The sequence below is a fragment of the Bidens hawaiensis genome, unplaced genomic scaffold (genome assembly GCF_021521415.1).
Source record: "Bidens hawaiensis isolate Kalapana, Puna unplaced genomic scaffold, B.hawaiensis_p1.1 tig00031470_1, whole genome shotgun sequence".
Classification (NCBI taxonomy): domain Eukaryota; kingdom Viridiplantae; phylum Streptophyta; class Magnoliopsida; order Asterales; family Asteraceae; genus Bidens; species Bidens hawaiensis.
Window position 1 is genome coordinate 155065 of NW_027495304.1, and position 14831 is coordinate 169895.

The window sequence follows — 14831 nt, forward strand, 5'->3', positions numbered from 1 at the left end:
AATACCACCTTATATGTTGTAGTTTGCAAATACAAGGCAGTTCGTCGAACGATCCAACCTTATAAAGCATGATATCATAAGAGCTTTTGGTTGAAAGCGAAACCAACTTTATACAGCCATCAACAAGTAAGAATCCGAAAAATAAGTCAAAGTCAAAATGCATATCATGTGCATTAACTTTTGTTGGATTAAAGTGTTAAACAAATTACCAATATTTTAATTATAATTCAGTTAGGATAAAAAGGTTTACTTTTATTAAGAAATGTTTAATTGATAAATAAAACTATTTATCAAAATAGGTTATTTTCTCTCTCTTACACACCATCTTAATGGATAAATACAATTTTTATTATAAATTTTTTGATTTATAATAAGATATACAAAAAATATATATATTTAAAGTAATAAAATTTCACACTTATGCTTTGCATCTCGTTTTTTTTCAATACTATTCAAATATTCTTTTGAAAACTGTATATTAGATTTTTATTTTTATTTAATTAACAAAACCGATTAGAGAAAAGGTTTTATATTATTATATTTTGGTTTTTTATCTTCAATGTTTTTTTTAATTAACAAACGCAAGTCATCTTTGCGGTATTAAAATAATAGGATGCAACTAAGATTAAAATAAAAAGCAGAGAAAACTTTAAAGATCGTGGTTCTAATTTTTAGTGTTTTTTCTTCATTTCGTTCTTTTAACTTCTTGTGTTTTGTTTTGACATTATCTTCAAATCAAATTTTAAGCATCCCTAATATATGTTAAAAAAAGTACATGGAGTAAAAAATATAACAGTGACAAATAATAATAATAATAATAATAATATAAACCAAAGTTTGATAATATAAAACTCGTACCTTAACTTACTTTTACACAAAAATGGGATTTTATTACGTTTTAATATATATTTTTTATATCGTTCTTAAATCAAAAAATATAATAGAAATTATTCTTATCCATTAATATTAGAAGTGAGAAAAAACAATTTTACAAGAAGAAAGAGAAAAAAAAACCTATTTTGGTAAATAGTTTTCAAATCACCCATTTTAATAAACACTTTTTCCACCCAATCTATTTTGATAAAAAAAAACTCCCACAAGTTTTGTTAGGAATTCACCTTTTGATTTTATACCTTTTTCCCATAAAAGCCAGATTTTAGTTTTAGTTTTAATTTTATTTAAACATGCCATTAGAAAACAACATTTTTTTGTTGATTTATTTTGGAATTTCTGTTAGTGCACGAAATGGTTGTCCGTAGCATTCGAATAAGTTATAGATAGTCTAGATTGTTTATTTATTGTAAATGGCCCATTCGCTATGGTTTGTATAGCGAATGAGGTCCATTCGTTATATGCTAGGCTAGTTCGTTAAGGTTTAAGCTCATTCGTTATGGTAGCATAACGAATGAGAACTAGTTCGTTAAGTTTATAATCCCATTGGTTATGTAATATAACGAATGCAGGCTGGTTCGTTAAGTTATCATCATTCGTTATGGAATCATAACGAATGGAGTCTAATTCGTTTATGAAGATATAACGAATTAGACATAAGTTAACGAACTGGTGCTTTGACCTATAAATAGGCATATCCATGCTCATTTGTAGATACATATATTTAGAGAGAGATCTAGATCTAAATTATGCTCTCCATAAGTTATTTTCATCCACCATAATGTATTCATCACATATTTATCAATAAAGTAATAATTTAACGTTTAGATCTTGTATATAATCGTTGTATCGTATTAGCGGCTAGATCCGTAACGGGATTCTACAATTGGTATCAAAGCAGGAGCTGCTCTCGATACTTCGATTAAGGTATGAATTTGAGTTTTTCGTATTTTTCGTGTTCTTCGGGTTTTGGTCAGATCTGGAGTAATTTAGTGTGTTATTGGTGGATTTGTTTGTGAATTCTTGTTTATTGATGGAAGATGAAGCTTCCTGTATAATTTGATGTTAAGTTATGGTGTATTGAAGGATATGCCACGGAAAAGAATGGTTATGGTTTGATTCGGTTTATGATGATTTAGTGAGTGTTAAGTTATTTGGATAATGGATTTGTGTTTAGAATTGAAATCCTCATGTTTATGTGGATTTTGGTGGTTAATTATGGTGAATTGAAGGTTTCACCATGGAAGAGCATGATATGGGTTAAGTTAATTGATGTTGAATTAATGGTTGTTAAGTTTAATGGTTGATATATTCGGAATCGTGGTGAAAATCCGAGAGTTCGGGTAGATTTTCATGGTTATTTATGGTGTTTTGATGATTTCACCATGGATGAAGTTCAAAAAATCCAGATTCCGGCCAGATCTGAGTTTTCCGACGAGATAACTGATTTTTCCGGCGAATTTCGTTTTTCCGACGAACACCTCAGATCCAACCACCTGATTCGTTATTACTGTAGTTGATTCGTTAGAAAAGTCTAACGAATTACTGTAGCAATTTGTTATGGAAAAGTTAACGAATTAAGATAATTCGTTAAGTTAATTCGTTAAGGCATATTTAACGAATTAAGAGTTAATTCGTTAAGGTTATTATAACGAATTAGAGTGATTCGTTAAGCTAATTCGTTAAGGTATATGTAACGAATTAAGGCAATTCGTGAAGCTGATTCGTTAAGTTAAAGATAACGAATTAAGTTAATTCTTCAAGGTGATTCGTTAAGGTATTGGTAACGAATCAAGGTGATTCGTTAAGGCAATTAAGGCCAATTCGTTATGTAGGACGAACTGTGGACATCTTAACGAATGGGAAGCCATTCGTGTAACTGTTATAACGAACTAGAGTTTGTAAGTTATAACGAACTGGCTGGTTCACGAACTGCTTGGTTGACGAATGGAGAGCACGAACTAATGTAACGAATGGATCGTAAATTTTTTTTGCATTTTTGGAAGTAATTTAAGTTGCTTAAGAGTTTACCTTGATTTCTATTGAGATATTATGAACAATCATCATGTTATAGTCTTCTACTAATAGATTAGCCAAGTATGTGGGTAACGTGAGATGGGTAGTATCAAACCTAACATTTATAATAAACAAAACAAGTAGAATACGTTAAATCCTCAATACTTTAAACATACAAAATACATAACTAAAATGGATAATTCAATATAAATTAACTTTTTGTTGTTTGCGATCTATGTCCTAAGATGCATGTAGTGAAACAAAATTCCCAAAATGTTCAAGAAAATGCATCCGATATTGATTTGCTTCAGTTTTCAAACATAATTGAATATGTTATATTAGCACCAACAAAATTTGTGGATATATGTCCATAAAAATGCCCAAAACTAAAAATTCCAAATCTATACTTTTGAAAACAAGCTATGATTTTTAAAACGTTAAAAAGTGATTATGAGGTAAATAAGATTAGGTAATACAAATTAAAAGCACTTACATTGTCCACCGAGTAGGAGATGCTGTATTTGGGAGCGAGATCTAGAAGGGTAAGAGCCGCAAAGGTGCGGTGATTCTGTGATTGCAATAGAAATAGTGTTTCATAAGTTTATATAGAAAGTTCGTGTTACTCTAATCCATATCTAGTTATAATAGTCCACAGCGGCACATAGTCTTGAAAATATAATCTATTGGTTATTGCTTTATGGCCCAAAACATTCGGCCTTGAATTCCATAATACATATTGGAAGGACAAAAAATTCATTTAACCTAAATTTTAGATTCTTACAACCATTAAAACATAATGTACAACTCATAATGACATACTATTGCATTTTCTCAAATTCTCTTATTAGTTTTACAAGTTCTCATTGCAGATATCCATAATTTGCTTCTAGTTGTCATGTTTTTGTATTGTTATATTTCCAAATAGAGAAGAAGCTACAAAGTTGTGGATGTGTCACAATAATAAAACACTCCCCTGAGTAAATATACAATATATTAATTTGCAAGTTTCTTTATTAATTTTATGCTTTAAAGGTTGTATGCATAGCTTCTTTTGTTGTACACAGTGCTTTAAAGGTTGTATATATGGCTTCCTTTGTTGTACATATTTCTTTGTTTGGAGTACGACACTAATCTTATTCTCATCTTTCCGATGCAACTACATTTGCCTCTTCTTTTATTTTGAAAACCCTACACCTAAGAACTAATTCTCTCTCAGCGGTCACGATGACGTTTTTCGTCTATTATCTGTTGTTTGGTTCGATTTGTTGCGGCGGTAGAGGTGGTCCGGTCGTGGCGATGGTATAGTTTCATCATTTGCACTTCACTTTTTCCTTCATTACCTCTTTGGGGTGGTTGGTTGTTCTTCGATTGGAACCTCATGGCCGCCGTCGCCATAGGCTCTATCATACTTGGTGGCGAGGGGTCCCAGTGTTGTTTACAATGGGCTCATGGAAAAATTCGACTGCCACACATGCTTGCTGAAGGATGGTGTCATGCTTTGGTGCTGGTGGGTGAGGGTTGGGGTTCGGGACATATATATGGACTGTTGTTGGGATGTGTTTGTTTGAGTTTGGTTATTTGGTCATTAGATGCTGTTGGTGTCGATTGAGGCCTAATGCATGGTCTTGACTGCTATTGATACATGGTTGCTATCTATCTTTGAATTTTACCTTCAATGTATGGTGATTGTTGTCATCTTTGGTGTAATTGCTGCTAATGATTGTTGTTATGTTGAGTTTGTGTAAGTGTGATTTTGGAAATTTGGTTTCTTGGTGGTGTTGCTGTCATTTGTTGGTGTTCGATTTGCGCCTAATGGTCGTTGTTGCCCACTTTTTGGTTGTTGCTAGCTGTTAGATAAATCTGTCCTTGTTGTAGGTTTGGATGATGGTCGTGATGTTTAATGCTTGTTTGTTTGATTTGGGGTCTGCGATTGTTTGATGACTGAAATTTTGTTTTGCTTTGAGTTACAGAGTTGACCTTTAGGTTGGTTGTTTATGAGGATCATGTTCGGTTCAGATGGTACAATAACAAACCGAAAGGTTCAAAATACATTTCAGAAATATTTGAAAAAGAATAGTTATGTGTGATGCGATGATTTGTGACTAGCTTTAAGTCTATTGTAATACTATTAAACAATGTCGGTTGTGGTTTTCTAAACAATAGGGGCCATAACGCTATGCTGAGTCCTGTGTTAGAATCTTCTTTCAAATTGACGCCTAATTTGATGTTCCTTTTAATAGAGTATGTGATGATATGGATATCTGAATACTTTGTCAGTAATGGCAATGAAGAAACACTAACCAGACCCCGGGCAGATTACGGATAACTTGGGGGTTAGGTAGATGTTTCCCACGAGGGGTTAGACCCTGAGAAGATGGTTCTTCTGATAACCTGCAAAACAGACACCGTGAGCTTGTCACTGAGAAGGGGGGGGGGGGGGTTCCTCCTTGTGACCACCCTCCGGCGTGAGAATCAGACTAGATTGCTCTTTAAATATAAATGTATATTAAGAGATTGCTAGAGCAGATATCAGGTATATTATGATGATACAAGATAAGATATGATGATAATATGATAAGATCAGATGATCATACCATTTGTGGTATTTATAGCCGAAGGTAGGTTTCCAAGGAGGTGTGGCCGGCTGCAACAGTGTTCCTGTTCAACCAACAGTAGCCTACGCACGTGCCCTGCTGGTAGTTGGTGGGTAGGCAGCGGCTGATAATGACCAGGCCTGCTGTATACCATTCCTTTTCCACCAACTGCCGGCTACGCACGTGGTATGACAGGAGTTGGTGAGTAGGCAGCGGCTAATAGTGACACAGTACAGGAGCATGCTGCTCGCCATACTGTTGTCAATAAGCTGTCGTATCTTTAGTCAGATCTTTTTCCCATACCTCGTCAGGTACAGTACAGAAGATCTTCCTGTATCGTACGGACTGGCTTATTTGGGCGGGAGTATTCCCCCTCCCGCCCTTGTGCGGGATTGTTCCCGGCTTTGCTCATTCCTTCATGTGACACTGAATGTTCGAGAGCTAAGTTCCCTGTGCGTGTAGCCTTGCTACGCGGGTGGCCTTCCTTAATGGCTTGTATCCGAGGCTGCGGGGACAGGCGGAGTCCTTCACCATTCGGAGGCATTTCCTGCGGGAACAGCTTGCGTACTGCGCGTAAGGACGTCACGTCTCTGAGCATGGTTGGTCCTGCGGATCCAGTTGGTTTCTGCGCAGACGTTCCTCTTCAAGGTGAGTCTTGCGGGTCCAACTGGGCTCTGCTGGGACCTACCTCTTCAAGTCCCCCCAGTCCAATGTTCTTCTCATCCGTGTTTAATAAAGTGAGGTGAACTTTTGGACTTAAGTAAAGGGTTTTGAAATTGGTTTTTTAAGGTTTTCCATGGGGATTCTTCCCGCTGAAGTCCTTGTCACTTGCAGAAATTCCTGAGTTTCCTGCTTGGTCTTTGGGTATGATGCGGGTAGGTCTGTAACCTCCTCGCAAGTCAGGAGCGTTGAGTCCTACTTGTGTGGATTCTCCATGAGGTTTTGGTAGTTTTGAACATAGTGATCAATTATGTTAAAACCACCAATTCCATCCTGGAGCTTCAAACAACGTAGTACTCGACGTTCCCGCTATGCGGGGATGTTATTTCCGTTTCCGCAAGCATTGCCCAGAAGATCCTTCTTGGTTTCAATTCCCAGCGGAGCGCTAGGTATGTGAAGGGTTTTGCCTTAACACTGTACCAGCGCTCGTCTTACGGTTACTTTACTTCCAAGGTATTCCTGGCGTCAATTCCCTGCGGGTGCTAGGTATGTGAAGGGTTTGCCTTAACACTGTACCCGCATCCGTCTTACAGTTACTTGTTCGCCAAGGTTTACTTGGCTTCAATTTCCTGCGGGTGCTAGGTATGTGAAGGGTTTTGCCTTAACACTGTACCCGCATCCGTCTTACGGTTACTTGTTTGCCAAGGTTTACTTGGCTTCAATTCCCTGCGGGTGCTAGGTATGTGAAGGGTTTGCCTTAACACTGTACCCGCATCCGTCTTACGGTTACTTGTTTGCCAAGGTAAGGGGTATTTTCCCGCTTACTTTTTAATCTTTTTGAATTTTGAATTTTGAAATTCGAAAGGTTGGTGAAAGGATAAGAACAGTCGAAACATCTGAAACGTCGTGCGACGGTTTCTTCTGACTGTGTCAGGACGTGCAGGAAGTTATGGTGACGTGACAGTACATGGTCATTCCAGACGCTTTTTCAGGCGCGTGGGCGCTATTTTTCGGGCGCGTGGCCGCGAAATTAATGGTACGCGTCCTGTCAACAGCTGTTGCCAGCTTGCTTTTTGCCACGTGTCATAGTTTCATTGCACCTTCGATTTCTCTCTCCTCCGCATTAATTTCATCGCATTAATTGCGATTAGTATATAAAGGGGGAGAGAGTTCTTTGTAATCCACACTTTCACTCTTCTCTTCATCTCTTAAGCGATTTCCGGCGAATACTCCCCTTTTCAGGCAAGCATTCTCCCGAAATCGTTTTCTTCTTTCCTTCACAAGATGTCGTCTCGTGATGTTGAATCCATAGCCGATGACAAGAGTACTGCTGGTGAGTGCCAGTGTGCTCTGCCTGGCGATCTGTACCGTTATGTCGTCAGGAAGTTCATGCTCGAGTCTCTCGAGCCTGAGTTTCCTGAACCCCATCATACTGTGTACGATGCCTCCAGAGGCAAGATCGGGGTTTATGCAGCATTCTTTGTTTATGGGAATCTTAGGTTCCCATTGACAAAGTTTGATTACCGTGTCCTCGAGAGGCACGGTGTTCATTTGACCGAGTTGCACCCCATGGCGATCGCCAAGATTCGCCACTTCGAGTGGGTGTGCCGGATTTTGGGCGTTGAGCCCAACGTTGACCGCCTGATGACCTTCTACACTTGGAGGTGCATCCAGGGGTGGTACACGTTGACAACCCGGATTAAGGGTTTAAAGATCTGCGCGACCGAGCGCAGTCTTCGCTCATGGAAGCGGGAGTTCTTTTTCATATCCGCTCGCGCCATCCCCATTGCCATGAAATTCAAGAACGGGCAAGCACTTCCCAGCCTTCACGCCTCCAGCTACCAGGAGGCGGAATGGTTTGCGAAGATATCTCGGGTCCAATCTCCGGTTTACCGGTTTGCGGAGTCCGGGATGGTGATGCTGGGGATGAGCCGGGTGTGGAAGGAGGCTGATGCGCGCAAGATTCCGATCGTCCTCGAATACGGTTCGAACTCTGTTCCTTACGGTATGCCTTTTTCCCTTTTGTTGATTTTGAATTTCTTCTAACTTCTTTCCTGTTTATTTCAGAGGGGAACGACTTGCAGTCGCTCCTAAACCCGCGGGAGGCTGACGGTCCCGCACGGATGGGTACTCGCGCTCTAGATGAGAACGAGTTGCCCATCCTAGAACAAACGGCGGATCGGTTCGTGGAGGTCTATCCGCTAGGCCATGAGATCCTTAGCGCCCGTCGGCCAGGTAAGGCGCTCTTCGACCCTCGACCCCTCAATGTTGAAACCTCTGCTGGAATTCCTCTAATCGTATGTTCTGATGAGGAATCCGCAGATGGTCCTCCGTTGGTGCGGAAGAAGAAGGCTGCCGGCGGGAAGGGGAAGGAGAAGGCCTCCATTGCCGATCCAGCGCCTCGGTCTGATTCGGAGACCGAGAGCGAAGAGGTGGCGGGGAATCCCGGTGGTGATAAGACCACTGCTCCGGAGGCTGCGACTGTCACCTACGGAGAGCCCAAGAAGACGACGGTAACCGGCGCAAAGAGGCCGGCTCCATCGGGTTCGTCCCCGCCTCTTTGTACCTTCAGGCTCAAGAAAACCCGTAAGTACAATTTTCTTTTGCTTTTATCTTCATAGCTTAATATCGTTAACACTTATCTTCTTTACGCAGGCGTGGATGTTGACGCATTCCAGGGTGGAGCGCAGAGTGGTACCTCCACGCCAATGACGGTTGGCCCGGTCAGCCTACCTGAGGCGACGACCCAGGCGGCTGCGCCTGCGCCCGCTGGTTCAGTTGCTCACTCCTTTGAGCCGACTGTTCCAGCCGAGATGACGTCACCGCCGGCCGTGAGTGCGATTTTTACAGCATCCTTCACCGAGCCGGCGGTTACTATTGCTGCGGATTCCGCGGCGGCTGCTACCATGCCCCCGCCACCGGCAACGACGGCCGGTCCATCAGGTACGCATGGGTCTTCTCGCCAATCTTTGCCACCTTCCCATCTGCCTGACCTCTTGGATGGATTTCCTTTGGGTTCAGGTGATGGGTTCGGCGGCTATCGGCCTGTTATTGACCCTACAGGTGCGTAGGGTTCTTTTGGCCCATTTTTTTACATATATTTTTTATCATCTTTTCCTAACTGCTTTTTGTTTTTTGCAGTGTCGGATTCCAATGAAGTGTATGTTCCACGATGGAACATTCGCCGAGGAACAACCCTTCGCACCCCTGTGGAGTGCGTGGAATGGGCTCGTCACGCTGCTCCCAGTGGTGCGTTGGGGGAAGCCATGGCTAGCTACCAGGAGGGTAGGCTAACCAATGAGCTTCGGGTTCTCCTCGCCCGGATGCAGCCGCGCGTCGAGCTGCTTTGTCGTGAAAACGACAAGTTAAAAGCAGCTCGCGCTAAAGAACAAGCTCAGGCGCGGTCTGTCCGGGAGGAGAACCAAAAACTTACCGCAGTGGCTGCGGAGAAAGAGAAGGCCTTCAAGGCCCTCGAGGTTGAAGTTCAGGCTCGCCTCGAGGCCCGTTCCAAGGCTGCCCAAGCTGTTAATGAACAGCTTCGGCTGGCTAAGGAAACTGCGAGGAACGCAACCGAGAGGGCCACCAAGGCTGAAGCTGTTGCTGAGCCTCTACGCGTGGAGAATGAAGAACTTAAAGCCAAATTAGAGGCTCTCCAGCAGGCTCATGATGCCTTGGCGATGGAGGACGCTAAGAAGCTTCAAGAAATCTTCTACCAGAGGGGGGTGCTTGACCATACCGAGCGTAAGCTAAAGGGCGTCGAAGAGGCTGCGGCTAAAGAAGTGTTGCTTGCCAACCTCAACAAGAGTGAAGCCGAACGCGCCCGTAACGAAGCTCAAGCTGCCCTCCAAGAAGCTCTGGTTGCCAAGGAATGGCTTCTTCGAGAAGCGTTGTCTCAGGTATGTTTTCATGTCTTTACGCTTTTCTTTGTAAATAGAAGGTTTTGACACTTGTATTTTTCTTTGTAGGTTGTGCATCGGGTCTTCTCAGAGACATCTTACGACGATGCTATGAGCGCAGCCCTCAACGCTTCTCACGAGGATGGGGAAAAGGCCGGCTTCCTGCTTGGTCTAGGGTTCGTTGAGAAAGGCATCCCGCCTTCCAACTTCCCTTTATTCGATGTAGATACTGAAGCCATATATGACCAAGCAGTAAATCAATATGTCGCCTTCCCGCATCCGGTGGTGGAGAAGGTAAACGAAGTTGCTGCTGCTGATGATGGGCTAGCTATCCTCAAAGCTTTCCTTGAACTGCCACGCTCTACTGATGGGGCTGGTCCAAGTGGAAGTGGCCCTGAAGCCTGATCCTGAAGATCCCTTCCCGCTGCTAGGATAGATTTAGCTTGTATAGATTTATTTTCTTGTAGGCGGGTAGTTACCCGGCCATTCTTGTAATCAAGCATTGTGAAATATAAATCTTTTTGCGGGTAAGACCGCTACTTTCGTTGGGTTCCTTGCTTTGTAAACGTTGTATGACTTGCATACTTTAGTTTAAATTAGCAATTTTCCAAGTGTTTTAGAATAAGTTAACCTTTGAACGTGGTAGATAATAGGTTGAAGTTTTGCTTCCACTTTCGTGATTGTGCGGGTATGACCGTCACTTGCACTTAGTAGGATGGCAAAACTTTACCTTTATCTAACCTGCGTGTAGGTTTTCCTCATCTTTTTATGAAATTTCTAAGTGTTTAGGATAAGTTAACCTTTGAACGTGGCAGATAATAGGTTGAAGTTTTGCTTCCTCTTTCGTGATTGTGCGGGTAGGACCGTCACTTGCACTTAGTAGGATGGCTAAACTTTACCTGCGTCTAACCTGCGTGTAGGTTTTCCTCATCTTTTCTGAGGATAAGTTAACCTTTGAACGTGGTAGATAATAGGTGTGAAGTTTTGCTTCCTCTTTCGTGATTGTGCGGGTAGGACCGTCACTTGCACTTAGTAGGATGGCTAAACTTTACCCATAACTGACCTGCGTGTAGGTTTTCCTCATCCTTTTTGAGGATAAGTTAACCTTTGAACGTGGTAGATAATAGGTGTGAAGTTTTGCTTCCTCTTTCGTGATTGTGCGGGTAGGACCGTCACTTGCACTTAGTAGGATGGCTAAACTTTACCTATATCTGACCTGCGTGTAGGTTTTCCTCATCCTTTTGTTAGAAATTCTGTTTTGAGTACCCGTTCGATGCGCGGTTGTTAATAGGTTAGTGTTCAGTTTCCTCTCATGATTCATGCGGATAGACCGGCACTTTCATTTAGTGGGACTGAACTTTTCCCCTTCAACTGACCTGCGTTCAGGTTTGTTGTTTTTTGGGTTTATGCGGGTTTTGCCGCCTTCCCCACGCAACGACTTTCCACGTATTTATGCGGTGAAAACCGGCATATCCGTGTTGAATAAATTAACCGTTCGACGCGCGGTTGTTAATAGGTTAGTGTTCAGTTTCCTCTCATGATTCATGCGGATAGACCGGCACTTTCATTTAGTAGGATGACTGAACTTTTCCCCTTCAACTGACCTGCGTGAAGGTTTGCCGTTTATTGGGTTTATGCGGGTTTTGCCGCCTTCCCCACGCAACGACTTTCACACTTATGTATGCGGTGAAAACCGGCATCAGTGTTGATAGTTAAAATTATAAATGTAAAATCATCAGCGTCGATGTTCTAAGGAGAATCATTTCCATTAGAAGTGGCTCTTGGCCTTTTCTTTACAAATTTGGAATTGATTTACATGCAAACTGTGTAATTGAGCTCCCTTCCATGTTGTTGGGATGGGAGTGCCATCGAGCCGATACGCACCTGGTTCGGGATCTCGTTCTTTACGCAACATGTAGTCTCCACATTGAAGCTGGAATTTTTATTCGTGTTTTCCCCAGCTGGGGTTCTACACGCATCAGCCTGCTCAGCGTTCATTGCGCCACGAGGTGCGCGAGCGTCCCATCTCTGACAAATGCTTCGACCATGTCCTTTACGTCTATGCATTCTTCGGTGTTGTGGCCTTTTGTCCTGTGAAAGTCACAGTACTTACTCCGATCAGCATTGTGACGATGTCGGATTATTTGAGGCTTTGGCCATGGGAGCTCCTCAGTAGCGAATATCTCGGTGACGCTTTTGGTGAGCGGCGCCCATCTGGAGTTCTTGTTTGACTGTACGTTATCCCTTCCGCCTAACCGATGCTGCAAGCCGGATGAGGTGTCAAAGTTTACCCTTGACTGCCAAATGCCTAGCTTCCGCTTTTTGTTTAATCGGGCGGTAAGGACGTTGTCTTCTCTTGTTTTCTGGGTGTAGAGGTTTGTGCTCTGTGGGAGATCTCTACCCAGTTGCTTCTCCGTTTCCGCAAAGCGTTTAGCTGCTGTCATGATGGCATCCCATGTGGATGGCATGCCATCTTTACCCGTTAAGGTGCGGATGAGCTCTGGGTCGTTCGCGCCCTGAATAAAAGCAGCGCGAACAAGATCTTCGCTAATGTTACCCAGACTTAGCTTCTTCGAGTTGAAGCGAGTGATGAAGTCTAGCAAAGATTCATCTTCCTCTCGAATGCATTTGAGGATTGTCCATTGCTCCTCGGTATACTTCCTTTGCTGGCTGAAGTGTTGGCTAAACTTCTGTTGGAAGTCTGCCCAGTCGTAGATGTGGTTGACCGGTAGACGATCGAACCACGCTCTAGCAGCCCCGACAAGTGTCATTTGGAACATGTAACACCACGTAGGTTCCGTCCAACTACTGACGGTTGCCCCCGCTATGAATCTGTTCAAATGATCATCTGGGTCGGATATACCATCATATGTGCCTATGCTAGACATTTGTTTGGCACTTTTTGGGGCAATTGCTTCTGCAATGTCCCTTGCAAATTTGGACGTTCCCGCATTTGCAACGTTTGGTCTGAATGTTTTGGAGAAGTCACGTGGACTTCCACCTGTGTTTTTTGGTTTGAAGGCTTCTCCAAAATGCCTTCTCGGTTGGGAGTCCGTTTCCTTACGCTTCCCTTTTGCCCTATGGCGAGGGTTCGCGTCGGAGTCGGACTCCTCCGAGTCATCGTCCCAGTATTCTTCGAAATCGTCAGCCTGTTGGACGGAACGCAAGCGTTCGTCTAACTCAGCTTGGAATTCCTTTTGACGTGCCTCCGCCCATGCCTTAACTTCATCGAGTGTTTGGCGGGGGAGTCTTGTTCGTTTCTCTAACTGGGTATCGGTGTATCCCAGTGAGCGATTATTTACTGCACTTGCCCCAGCTTGGGTAACTGGGGTAGTGTTCGTATAATTTACTTCACTTACCCCGGCTTGGGTAACGTTGATAGTGTTTGTAAAGGCTGTGTAGCCGGTATTCCGCCCAGTAGTTGGGGTTGTGGTTACCGGAATTTCTTTAACCATCTTTCCAAAAGTTTGAAAAAACTGGAGAAAAATGAAGTTCTAGCTTTTATGCACGGATGGCGCCAATGAAGAAACACTAACCAGACCCCGGGCAGATTACGGATAACCTGGGGGTTAGGTAGATGTTTCCCACGAGGGGTTAGACCCTGAGAAGATGGTTCTTCTGATAACCTGCAAAACAGACACCGTGAGCTTGTCACTGAGAAGGGGGGGGGGGTTCCTCCTTGTGACCACCCTCCGGCGTGAGAATCAGACTAGATTGCTCTTTAAATATAAATGTATATTAAGAGATTGCTAGAGCAGATATCAGGTATATTATGATGATACAAGATAAGATATGATGATAATATGATAAGATCAGATGATCATACCATTTGTGGTATTTATAGCCGAAGGTAGGTTTCCAAGGAGGTGTGGCCGGCTGCAACAGTGTTCCTGTTCAACCAACAGTAGCCTACGCACGTGCCCTGCTGGTAGTTGGTGGGTAGGCAGCGGCTGATAATGACCAGGCCTGCTGTATACCATTCCTTTTCCACCAACTGCCGGCTACGCACGTGGTATGACAGGAGTTGGTGAGTAGGCAGCGGCTAATAGTGACACAGTACAGGAGCATGCTGCTCGCCATACTGTTGTCAATAAGCTGTCGTATCTTTAGTCAGATCTTTTTCCCATACCTCGTCAGGTACAGTACAGAAGATCTTCCTGTATCGTACGGACTGGCTTATTTGGGCGGGAGTATTCCCCCTCCCGCCCTTGTGCGGGATTGTTCCCGGCTTTGCTCATTCCTTCATGTGACACTGAATGTTCGAGAGCTAAGTTCCCTGTGTGTGTAGCCTTGCTGCGCGGGTAGCCTTCCTTAATGGCTTGTATCCGAGGCTGCGGGGACAGGCGGAGTCCTTCACCATTCGGAGGCATTTCCTGCGGGAACAGCTTGCGTACTGCGCGTAAGGACGTCACGTCTCTGAGCATGGTTGGTCCTGCGGATCCAGTTGGTTTCTGCGCAGACGTTCCTCTTCAAGGTGAGTCTTGCGGGTCCAACCGGGCTCTGCTGGGACCTACCTCTTCAGGCAAGAACACCTAAGTTTGTTAAATCTTGGCAGGACATTGATTATGATAATTAATGTATATCGTACCCTCACTATGGGTTTTGCGGGGTGTATCGGTGGTGTCCAGACGTCTAGTTACCCTGTATATTATTAAGGATTGTGATAAAATCAATTGATTATGAAAGAGTAAATCATGTTTGGTCAATATATTGGAGTGATTGTCTACCCACAATTAGCTTGCATATAATTTGTATGTAATAGTATCCCTAGATA